Below are 10,118 nucleotides of genomic sequence, written 5' to 3' on the forward strand. Positions count from 1 at the left end.
TCAGGCACTCTCTGTGGCACAACTTAGGTCAAAGTAGTTACATACCAGTCAAGGGGCCTCAATAAAAGTTGGTGTGTTCGCTACAGGGAGATGTCAGGACGTGATGTGAAAATCTGGTTAAATGTGGTGGTGTTCAGCAACTGGAGAAGGCACATACAATGCACTGTGGCCCCATAGGAAAAGAGTACCCAGACTGTGCTTGGGAAGAGCGCCCTCTCCAAACTCATAAAAAATCACTGGTTTTACATCAGAGCTCTTGAGCCTTCCTCTTATTCCTCGTTGTCTTGACACACAGTTCGGGATCTCTCTCACATAGGAAACTGTGAGAGAAACTCAAAGCTGTGATTTTTACTTTCATGCGAAGGTTCTTGTTTGGAATGGGCAGCAGCAGCCCCAATCAAATCTGTCAGGTTCCTGCTCTTTAGACCACAGGTCTTCATAGTAGAGCTGCCACAGCATAGTCTTAGCAGTGGTTTCAAATGAATACACATGTGGTAATTGTATAACATCAACCTAGCCAAAGGCAGCAGAGTGCTATACAGGATTACGATAAGCATAACATCAGCGAGTAATAGGAGAGTTAGCTGGTTTGTGGACTGTTGATAAATTGTGATGTAGTCCTTTTTTTTAAGATGTTGGTCTTTAACCCTTTCCTAAATTGGAGCATCAGAGTTATGGCAGCTTCTAAGTGCGTCTCTTCTCGGGTCTGAGAATCTACCGCAGACTTTTAACAGAGCATCTAATCGAAACTTGCCCCCAGGTCTAAAACCCTTCCTCTATTCGGGGAGCTCTGTTTGAAGTAGTGAGTAGTTCACTTGACTTTCTGGCACAGGCCCAGCTTGTATTTCGAGTTTTTGACAGTTGATGCCACTCTAACTTGCCTCTCTAGTCTTGCAAAGTCCTTGAAAATGTGGATGGACACATTCAAGTACATCTCTTTTTTGTGCTCTGGCCATTCCCGTGGTAACCACGCACCAATAACATACACAGTCTACTAGATTCCATGATGATTGTCAACATCTGACAATACTTGCTAGATGGATGTATGTTTACTCCAGACAGACAGTGGCCAGTCAGTTTGTTAGGTTTTGCCTATTATCATTCGCTTGCGAATGTAATAGGCGAAAATTCAAGTGCTCCATTCGACTCGTCAAACCACTGCGGTTTTTCCACAGTGCATGTGAGTCACGTGACCACAAAAGCGGGTCACGTGACCACACAAGCACGCGCATCTCCCTAATCCGCCTGCCACACTTCTCCTCCCCTCGCTCGCATTCCCGCCCCCCCACCAGGCTCTCCCGCCCCCATCCGGCTTCCCTCCGGCCATTTGCCAGCATACACTCTCCAAGCGCATCACACTTTCGCACACAGGCATTAACTCCCACGAGCATTAATTGTTTCCAGGCCGGTTCAACTTTTACGTAACTCTCTCCCTCAAGTTCCTATTTCTGATACATTAAATCCTCGCAGCTCGCTGCGTGAGCCTCCCACCCTCCCCCCGCTCGCATTCCCGCCCCCACACCAGGCTCTCCCGCCCCCATCCGGCTTCCCTCCGGCCATTTGCCATCATACACTCTCCAAGCGCATCGCGCTTTCGCACACAGGCATTAACTCCCACGAGCATTAATTGTTTCCAGGCCGGTTCAACTTTTACGTAACTCTCTCCCTCCAGTTCCTTTTTCTGATACATTAAATCCGCGCAGCTCGCTGCGTGAGCCTCCCACCCCAGTGACCTCTCCCACCAAAGGGGCGGTGAGCTCCCGGAGCACTCTGCGCAAGAGCTAGTAAACTTTACATTTAATGGAGAGCGCGGCCACCCTTGATCGACCGTTTGCATATACGTCGGCGCAGATGGGGGAGCGGCAATGGTTGAAACCCCTCCGTATTGAGTGACTTGGCTAGAAGTCACTAACTGCACTTCTCTGCACCCGCAACAGAAACCAGCGACGCGGGTGTGGCCTTCACGCCACTGTTGTCTGTGCACGAAGACGGTGGGCGTAGACTGCCATCAAAAATGCTTCACCAAAAACAAGCACTGGCGTTGCCAATAGGTTTCGCATTTGGAAAGTTGGAGCTATTGGTTTGGTAAATGACATTTTATATTTATATATCGTTATTGGCATTGTCAATAACAATATATAAATATAAAATGTCATTTACAAAACCAATAGCTCCAACTTTCCAAATGCGAAACCTATTGGCAACGCCAGTGCTTGTTTTTGGAGTTGCAGCGCACTTTCTGGAGCAGTATTTAGAATTGGGATGTGAGTTAGAGACATATATTTCTTACAGATGAGAGCAGTGACCATGACATTGGCCTTTTGTTTTGTAATTGTTGCTTCCTGCTGGCGCTCTTGTGCACACTTGTGTCAATCAGTAGGATAACCCACACACAGAATTACCTCCACGTCCCTCGACCTAGTCATTACATGTGAGGTGATATTCACTGACCTGAAACAAAACAAGAAACGCTTCCTAACTCCATCCACCTTCTGCCAGGGGCTATAATACAATAGCCAGAACAAAGCACTTACTGTTTTGTTTCCTGTCGATTAACGTGACTGGGGACGGTGAGGTGCTTGTGTTAGAGCGCGCAGGTCACCCGACTCCGATTACCATACTCACCTGGGCCCATAAACAACATATGATGAGATTTTAATAAGGTAACCTGTGCACTTACTCTAATCAGTGATTTTTATCATTTTCATTTAGGACCTATACCATTGACTTACCAATCTTCGTCATCGGTACCTATAGCATTTGCACTCATAATATAACCACAACTCGGGAAAGGTTTAAACTCTTTATCTAAAATCTTTAAATGTCATAATCCAAGCATTGAACAATAGAAAATTCTCAATTAAGAAAATAATGATTAGAATGAAAATATGCAGAGTTCTTATAAAGCAGTCTTTACGCATTTGACAAGAGGGTGGGAAGAGAGAAGGAAACAGTACAATGACATACCCACATTTAATATTTACCTAGAATGGTGTGAAGAACTAACCCTGGCCACGGGTCCGTTTAAAGGACAGAACCCCGAAAGTGCAGGCACCATAAAGGCAGGCAGGTGCAGATCGGAATCAGGACAGGTAAAGCCAAATTGGATCAGGACAGGAACACCAAGGCTAAGACCAGCACCCGCAGTTAAAGTTGCAAAACCTGCGTTACTCCCTCTCTGCAACAAACAGCTAGAACCCGGTAAAAGTTATCGATTTCTCCGACAAAGTGCTTCGCCAGCACTTCAACATTCAAACCCCGATCTGGGTTTCGAACCTTCTGACAGAGGGCTCCGCCAGCACCTCTGCTACCGATCACCTATTGAGTGCGTTGGGTCAGTGACAGGTCAGCTATTCAGACAAGTCAGACAAACTAACTAGCTAAGCCTACCCTAGTTATACTATTTTCCCGGCAGTGTACCACCCCCCAATGTTGCAAGTGTTTGGATCCCCAATTTTGATTGGACAAAGAATGAGGAGAGGTCATCACACCATACCAAATGAAACTTTTAGAATGAATATTAAAATTAACGTTCCCGCTCATAACTTTATTTTCCCATGTATGTTTTATTCCACCCGGCAGTGAATGTATCAATAATGATTACAATGTAGTCCATATTTTAGTTCGGCTTCCTTCACAGGGGTCAGGAGTTGACGTTCCCATGAACATCTTCTAGCAAGTCAGGAGTTGGCCGGGTTTCAATGACGAATGACATAGCTCCTTCTGGAGTTTGACATGCGCAGTGTGGTTTTTCAAGATGGAGTAATAGCGCCTCCCATGCCCAAAGATTACGATACTTGAAAAATAAAGAAGAAACCGTTTTAGAACACAGAATAAATGAATGCACTGTATACCACTTACTTCTACTATTTCCCATTACTTTATTTTAATTATTGCATTAGAAATTAGGCAGAACAAACAGCTTAGCAAAAGCAGCAGTGCAAGCTTCATGCATGCTGTAACGCAGAGCAGCCATTCTTTCTCATGTGAGTGACAATATGGGTTTACCAGATGAGGAGGTTGCCAGTACGTCCAAAGACATGGTTTTGGTGAAGTTTCTGAAGCAGCCTACCAAAGCCTTGCCCATCATCGGTTTGTGATGGATGTTCTTTTAAAGGAGTGGAAGGATCCCGAACGCATCATGATGCCTAGCTTCATATCGAAGCTGTACCACTTGAGTGACATGAAGGATACTAATCCAAAATCGGTTCTTGTGGACTCTATTTGTCCAGTCTGGTGGGGCATCCGTCCATGGCTGAGGATAATGTCCTAAAGAATGATGCAGAAAAGAATATGGACACTTCTTCGAAGAAGGTTGGGTGGATTTAACAAGCATTCCTGTTATTTTCCTATCTGTGAATATTATCTCCTGAGTAATGACTGGGTTTAGGATGAGTAGGACTAGGAGTAATGAGGATTACCGATAAGTAATGAAGACTTTTTTCTTAGATGTTAGTGGGAACATGCAGTGCACTGACATGCAGGGACTCGGAGGGGTAGCATTTCAATGTACCTGCCAAGAGTTTTGAAGTTCAGGTTCCTGAGCAGAAAACTATATGGAGATGGATGTAGAGTAAGTTGGGAGTGCGGTGGCACAAGTTTACGGCTCCAGCACTTTCAACTCTGTACAGAGTGTGATGCATTAATATGGTATGGGATGATGGCTTGTGATGTGTTGTAATCTGTGATGTAGAATGCTGTTCAATGTTGTAACATGATGTGGTGTTGAAAGGTCAGGTGGATTGTGATGTTTGGCAAGTTCTCGTTATGTTGTGTACTTTGTGATGTCTTTATAATATGATTCAGTGTTGTGCAGCAGTGTTTGTGCTTGGGCTCCATTTTTAAAACAGTTTTTACTTAATGACTGCTTCTTTGTTTCTTGGTTAGTTAGTCTTTGTGGTCTGCCTATTCATGTTGCCCTGTCTGAAGCTACCTATACATTGATGGCTGTCTCAAATCTTCCTGTGTCTTTCTCTGTTTGCATGTGTTTTTTCCTAAACTCACTGTGGCTGTGTGTCTGACTTCCCTGAGTTTTTTTTACATCTTTCCCTTTTGTTGCTCAACTGTTTCCTAGTGTTCATCTTACCCTTGTCTTTCCATATTTTCCAGAGTCCTGCCATATCTCCCTTGGTCTCCCAGTGTCTGTCGCAGTGTGTGTACCTTGATACACGTAGTGCTTGTCCTCCTGCTGTATATTTGGATGTTGACTGGGACCTTTGCAGGAGCTGAATAGTGAGTTGTGGGATAGATCGATTAAGGTCGCGTTTACAGAGAATAAATTCAACAGGTGTCGTGTTTTTCTCTGGCCCTGGATGCCTTTTGTCTTTTTACATCCCATTATTTTTCCTGGTCCGTAGATCCCTTTCTGCTCTAAACTCTAATTCTCTGCGCACTTGTTGGTCAACGGTGTCTTCTTTCTTTCTTTAGTCTTGTTATGTTTTTGTCAGTAACTGTGTTTGTACTTTATTGCCAAATCTGCATTATTTTCCTACATTAAATCTTGAAACAAAAAAAAACATACCAGGGGCCGTAATACGCATTGTCATTGTTTGCGCCTGGCGCACCTTTTAAAATGGTGTGCCGGGCACAAACAATGGCAATGTGCCCTATTACGATGTATGCGCTGCTCTCAGGGCAGCCGCGGACTCTCGCTGCCACCAGAGCAGTGCATTCATGTGAAAACACGGAGCAGCTGCTGGCAGCCGCTCTGTGTTTTCATAGTGCAGGCGGCAACCCACCTGCACTTTTAAATGGGATAAGAGATCTTGAAAGGGGATGCCTTCTCCCCTCCTGAGGACTGCTCTCATGGGGCGCACTCGCATTGTGGCAGCTAGAAGGTGGCACACTGAGTACGCTGTGAGTATGCCCTGTGAGAGCTTCTTTGCCTCTGCGCTTGTGTCTGTAATATGGCGTTAGTGCAGAGGCAAAGGAATTCCCTCATTTGCATAGGGCACTCCTGAAGGTAGTGCTGGTACTTTAAGTGCACCAGTGCTATCGGCTTTACTGAAGGGATCTCACAAGCGTCTGCGCCCCCTTCTGTAATACCAAAGTACTACGGGGACGTGCAAAGCAAGAGCAAATGCGGGGACGTGCAAAGCAAGAGCAAATGCCCGTTGCACCCCTAGGGCCCTTATTGTAATACAGCCCCTGGGTGGTCTTCTCCATCAGTTAAATCACTCTTGTTATTTTAACCAGTCTTCCTCAAACACCTTCTGATATGCAGTAATGATTTATTGCTCATCAGCAGACTGTCAAATGTTTCAACTCAAATTTTACTTCGCTTAGCGTTTCTGGTTTTAGTTGTGCTCGATCAGGTGAATGAATGCTTTTATTCGCAGGAAAACTAAGTTGGCACCATGTGGAAATGTCAATATAATGTACACCTGTTGTTCCCCTTTCACCATACATTAAATGGCCGTGGCGTCCTCTTATGTTCTCATTCTTTGTATTCATAGTTGGTCTTTCACAAAACAAAATACCAATCGACGATACCTAAGCATCTTTCTGAAAAGAGACCTGGGATGCCTATAGCGTTAAGAACCCGGTCCAAATACTCAGGAGCGCAGACAGCATGGCTGGGGTTATTCTTTTGCTGGTGGTGTTATTCTGTCCAAGTTTTGGGGGTTCCATTATAAGTCTTCTGTCTTCTTTTGAGGAGCGGTCTGTGTTGTTATGCATATCTGAGATGGCTCTGTATAGGATACATATGGTTGGAGGAATGTGAAGGAAGGCTGTTCTAGTTACTAAACCATGAATGTAGAATTTAGGATCCCAAGTTGTAATCTCATCTTCCCCTCTTGACTCCTTTGTATCCTCTTCTCTCTCTCTCAGTTCATTTGTATAACTTGTGAGTGGTTTGAAACATCCTAACAACTGATATTTAGCACTATCACTATGAAAGCTCCCTAGTCAATCAATCAATCAATCAAGACATTTATAGAGCGCACTACTTACCCGTAGGGTCTCAAGGCGCTTAGGGGGGGGGGGGGTGCCGTTACTGCTCGAACAGCCAGGTCTTGAGCTTCTTCCTGAAGGAGAGGTGGTCTTGGGTCAGGCGCAGGTCGGTCGGGAGGGAGTTCAAGGTCTTGGCGGCCAGGTAGGAGAAGGACCTTCCTCCTGTTGTCGCTCTACAGATGCGTGGGACGGCGGCTCGGAGGTGGCGTTTGGGAGCGTAGAAGTTGATTCGGTTGTTGAGGTAGCTCGGGCCTTGATCGTGTAGGGCTTTGTGTGCGTGGGTGAGGAGACGGAAGGTGATTCTTTTGTTGACGGGGAGCCAATGCAGGTCTCTCAGGTGTCCGGAGATGTGGCTGTTTCGTGGGATGTCGAGGATGAGTCTGGCTGAGGCGTTCTGGATTCGCTGAAGTCTCTTCTGGAGCTTGGCGGTGGTTCCGGCGTAGAGGGCGTTGCCGTAGTCCAGTCGGCTGGTGACGAGGGCCTGGGTGACGGTCTTCCTGGTCTCCGTGGGGATCCACCAGAAGATCTTCCGTAACATGCGCAGGATGTTGAAGCACGCCGAGGAGACGGCGTTGACTTGGCTGGTCATGGAGAGGGAGGAGTCCAGGATGAAGCCCAGGTTGCGTGCGTGGTTCGTCGGTTTGGGTGCGGTGCCCAGGGCGGGGGGCCACCAGGAGTCGTCCCAGGCGGTGGGCGTGGAGCCCAGGATGAGGACCTCCGTCTTGTCTGAGTTCAGTTTCAGGCGGCTGGTCGTCATCCACTCGGCTACCTCCTTCATCCCTTCGTGCAGGTTGGCTCTGGCGGTGGCGGGGTCGTTGGTCAGGGAGAGGATCAGCTGGGTGTCGTCGGCGTAGGAGATGATGTTGAGGTTGTGTTGGCGTGCGATGGCCACGAGGGGGCTCATGTAGACGTTGAAGAGGGTGGGGCTCAGCGAGGATCCTTGAGGGACGCCGCAGATGACTTCGGTGGCCTCTGACTTGTACGGTGGTAGGCGGACTCTCTGTGTTCTTCCGTCGAGGAAGGAGACGATCCATTCCAGTGCCTTCTCCTGGATTCCGACGTTGCTGAGGCGTTGCACTAGGGTGCGGTGGCAGACAGTGTCGAAGGCCGTGGAGAGGTCTAGGAGGATGAGGGCCGCTGTTTCTCCGTTGTCCATCAGGGCTCGGATGTCGTCGGTGGCGGCGATGAGGGCGGTCTCGGTGCTGTGGTTGGCTCGGAAGCCGAACTGCGAGGGGTCGAGGGATCCGTTCTTCTCGAGGAAGGCGGCCAGCTGTTTGCTGACGGTCTTCTCGATGACTTTGGCTGGAAACGGGAGTAGCGAGATTGGGCGGTAATTCTTGAGTTCGGTGGGGTCTGCTGTAGGTTTCTTGAGAAGAGCGCTGAATTCGGCGTGCTTCCAGCTCTCTGGGAAGGTGGCGGTGTCGAAGGAGGTGTTGATAATGTCCCGCAGGTGGGGTGCGATGACAGCGTCGGCCTTGTTGAAGACATGGTGAGGGCAGGGGTCGGTCGGAGATCCGGAGTGGACGGAGTTCATCATGCGGACCGTGTCTTCGGTGCTGATCGGAGTCCAGGCTCGGAGGGTGGTGGTGGGCGGCGTTGCTGAGGTCGTGGCGTGCGTCGGTTGGGTGCTGAAGCTGTTGTGTATGTCCGCGATCTTGTTGTGGAAGTAGGAGGCGAGGGAGTTGCAGAGGTCTTGCGAGGGGGTGATGTTGTTGTTTCCGGCGGTGGGGTTGGAGAGCTCTTTCACGATGTTGAAGAGTTCCTTGCAGTTGTGTGCGTTGTTGTCCAGCCGGTCCTTGAATGCAGATTTCTTGGCGGCGCGGATCAGTTGGTGGTGCTTCCGGGTGGCGATTTTGAGGGTGGTCATGTTGTCCGGTGTAGGTTCCTTTCTCCAGACTTTCTCGAGGGCTCGGCAGTTCTTCTTGGAGCTCTTGAGTTCGTCGGTGAACCATAGGGCTTTCTTGCTGCCGGGTCTGCTGGGCGGGGTCCTCAGAGGGGCGAGTTCATCCGCGCAGTTGCTGATCCACTTCGTGAGGTTGTCGGCGGCCTGGCTGGGGTTCGCTGAGCTGGCAGGAGGGTGATGGCTCAGGGAGGCGGCGAGTTGGTCGGCTGTGATCTTGTTCCAGTTTCTATGGGCAACCTGTTGCTGGTGGTGGTGGATCGTCGTTCTTTTGAAGGTGAAGTGTACGCAGCTGTGGTCCGTCCAGTGGAGTTCTATGGCGTGGCTGAAGGCGATGTCTTTGCTGGATGAGAAGACTGCGTCGAGTGTGTGTCCGGCGAGGTGGGTGGGGGTGTTCACCAGTTGCTTGAGTCCAAGGTTGGCAAGGTTGTCGAGCAGGGTGCTGGTGTTGCGGTCGTTGTTGTTCTCCAGGTGGAAGTTGAGGTCCCCCAGGAGGATGCTGAAGAGGCGTTCATCCAGGTCTCCGTGATGAAGGCAACGTCAGGGGCTGTGGCGTCTAGGAGGTTCCAGAGTTCGATGGCGTGTCTGTGGACGGAGCGGGTGTTGAGGAGGATGCACTTGAGGTGGTTGCTGCTAGTGTTCGGCTTGGCAGGTGCTGGTGCCGGGCGGGTCCGGATGCAGGTGAACTTGCAGGCATGGCAGCTGAAGGGTCCGTGGGAGCGTCGTGGGGTGGCTCGGTAGCATCCTGGGGTTCGGCCGTTGTTGAGTGCGAAGAGGGTGGCGGCGGTGTAAGTCAGGTGGGTCGGCCGGGGTCCTCGTGGGCCAGGGGTCCTGGCACTGGGCGCGGTCCAGGCGCGGACGGGCGTGGACGGGCTTGCCTTTGGCGCGCCTTCGGCGCACAATCGGCGCGCCCGCTGCGCGTTCGCACGGTCGCCATATATGGCGAAGTGCGCAGAGGGGCGGAGCAGCTGGGAGGCGGGAGCGGGGAGGGTACAGAAGGCAAAAGGGGCGTGGTTAGCGGTGGTGGCGGGAAGCGGGGATCGGGGAGGGAGGACGAAGGGGCCAAACGAAACAAGCAATACAGAAGGCAAAAAACAAGTTACAGGGAGACAGGCAACAAAAAACAGTACAGAACAGCAAATACGATGGGGGCAGGTCAGGCGGTCACGGACCACGCGGCTAGAAGGCAGGGGGCGTGGTCACGCGGCGGAAGCCTGGCTAGCGAGGCAGCGAGGCAGAAGGCGGGGAAGACGCACGCAGCAGC

Source organism: Lissotriton vulgaris, unplaced genomic scaffold, assembly GCF_964263255.1.
Source record: "Lissotriton vulgaris unplaced genomic scaffold, aLisVul1.2 SCAFFOLD_2381, whole genome shotgun sequence".
Lineage (NCBI taxonomy): Eukaryota > Metazoa > Chordata > Amphibia > Caudata > Salamandridae > Lissotriton > Lissotriton vulgaris.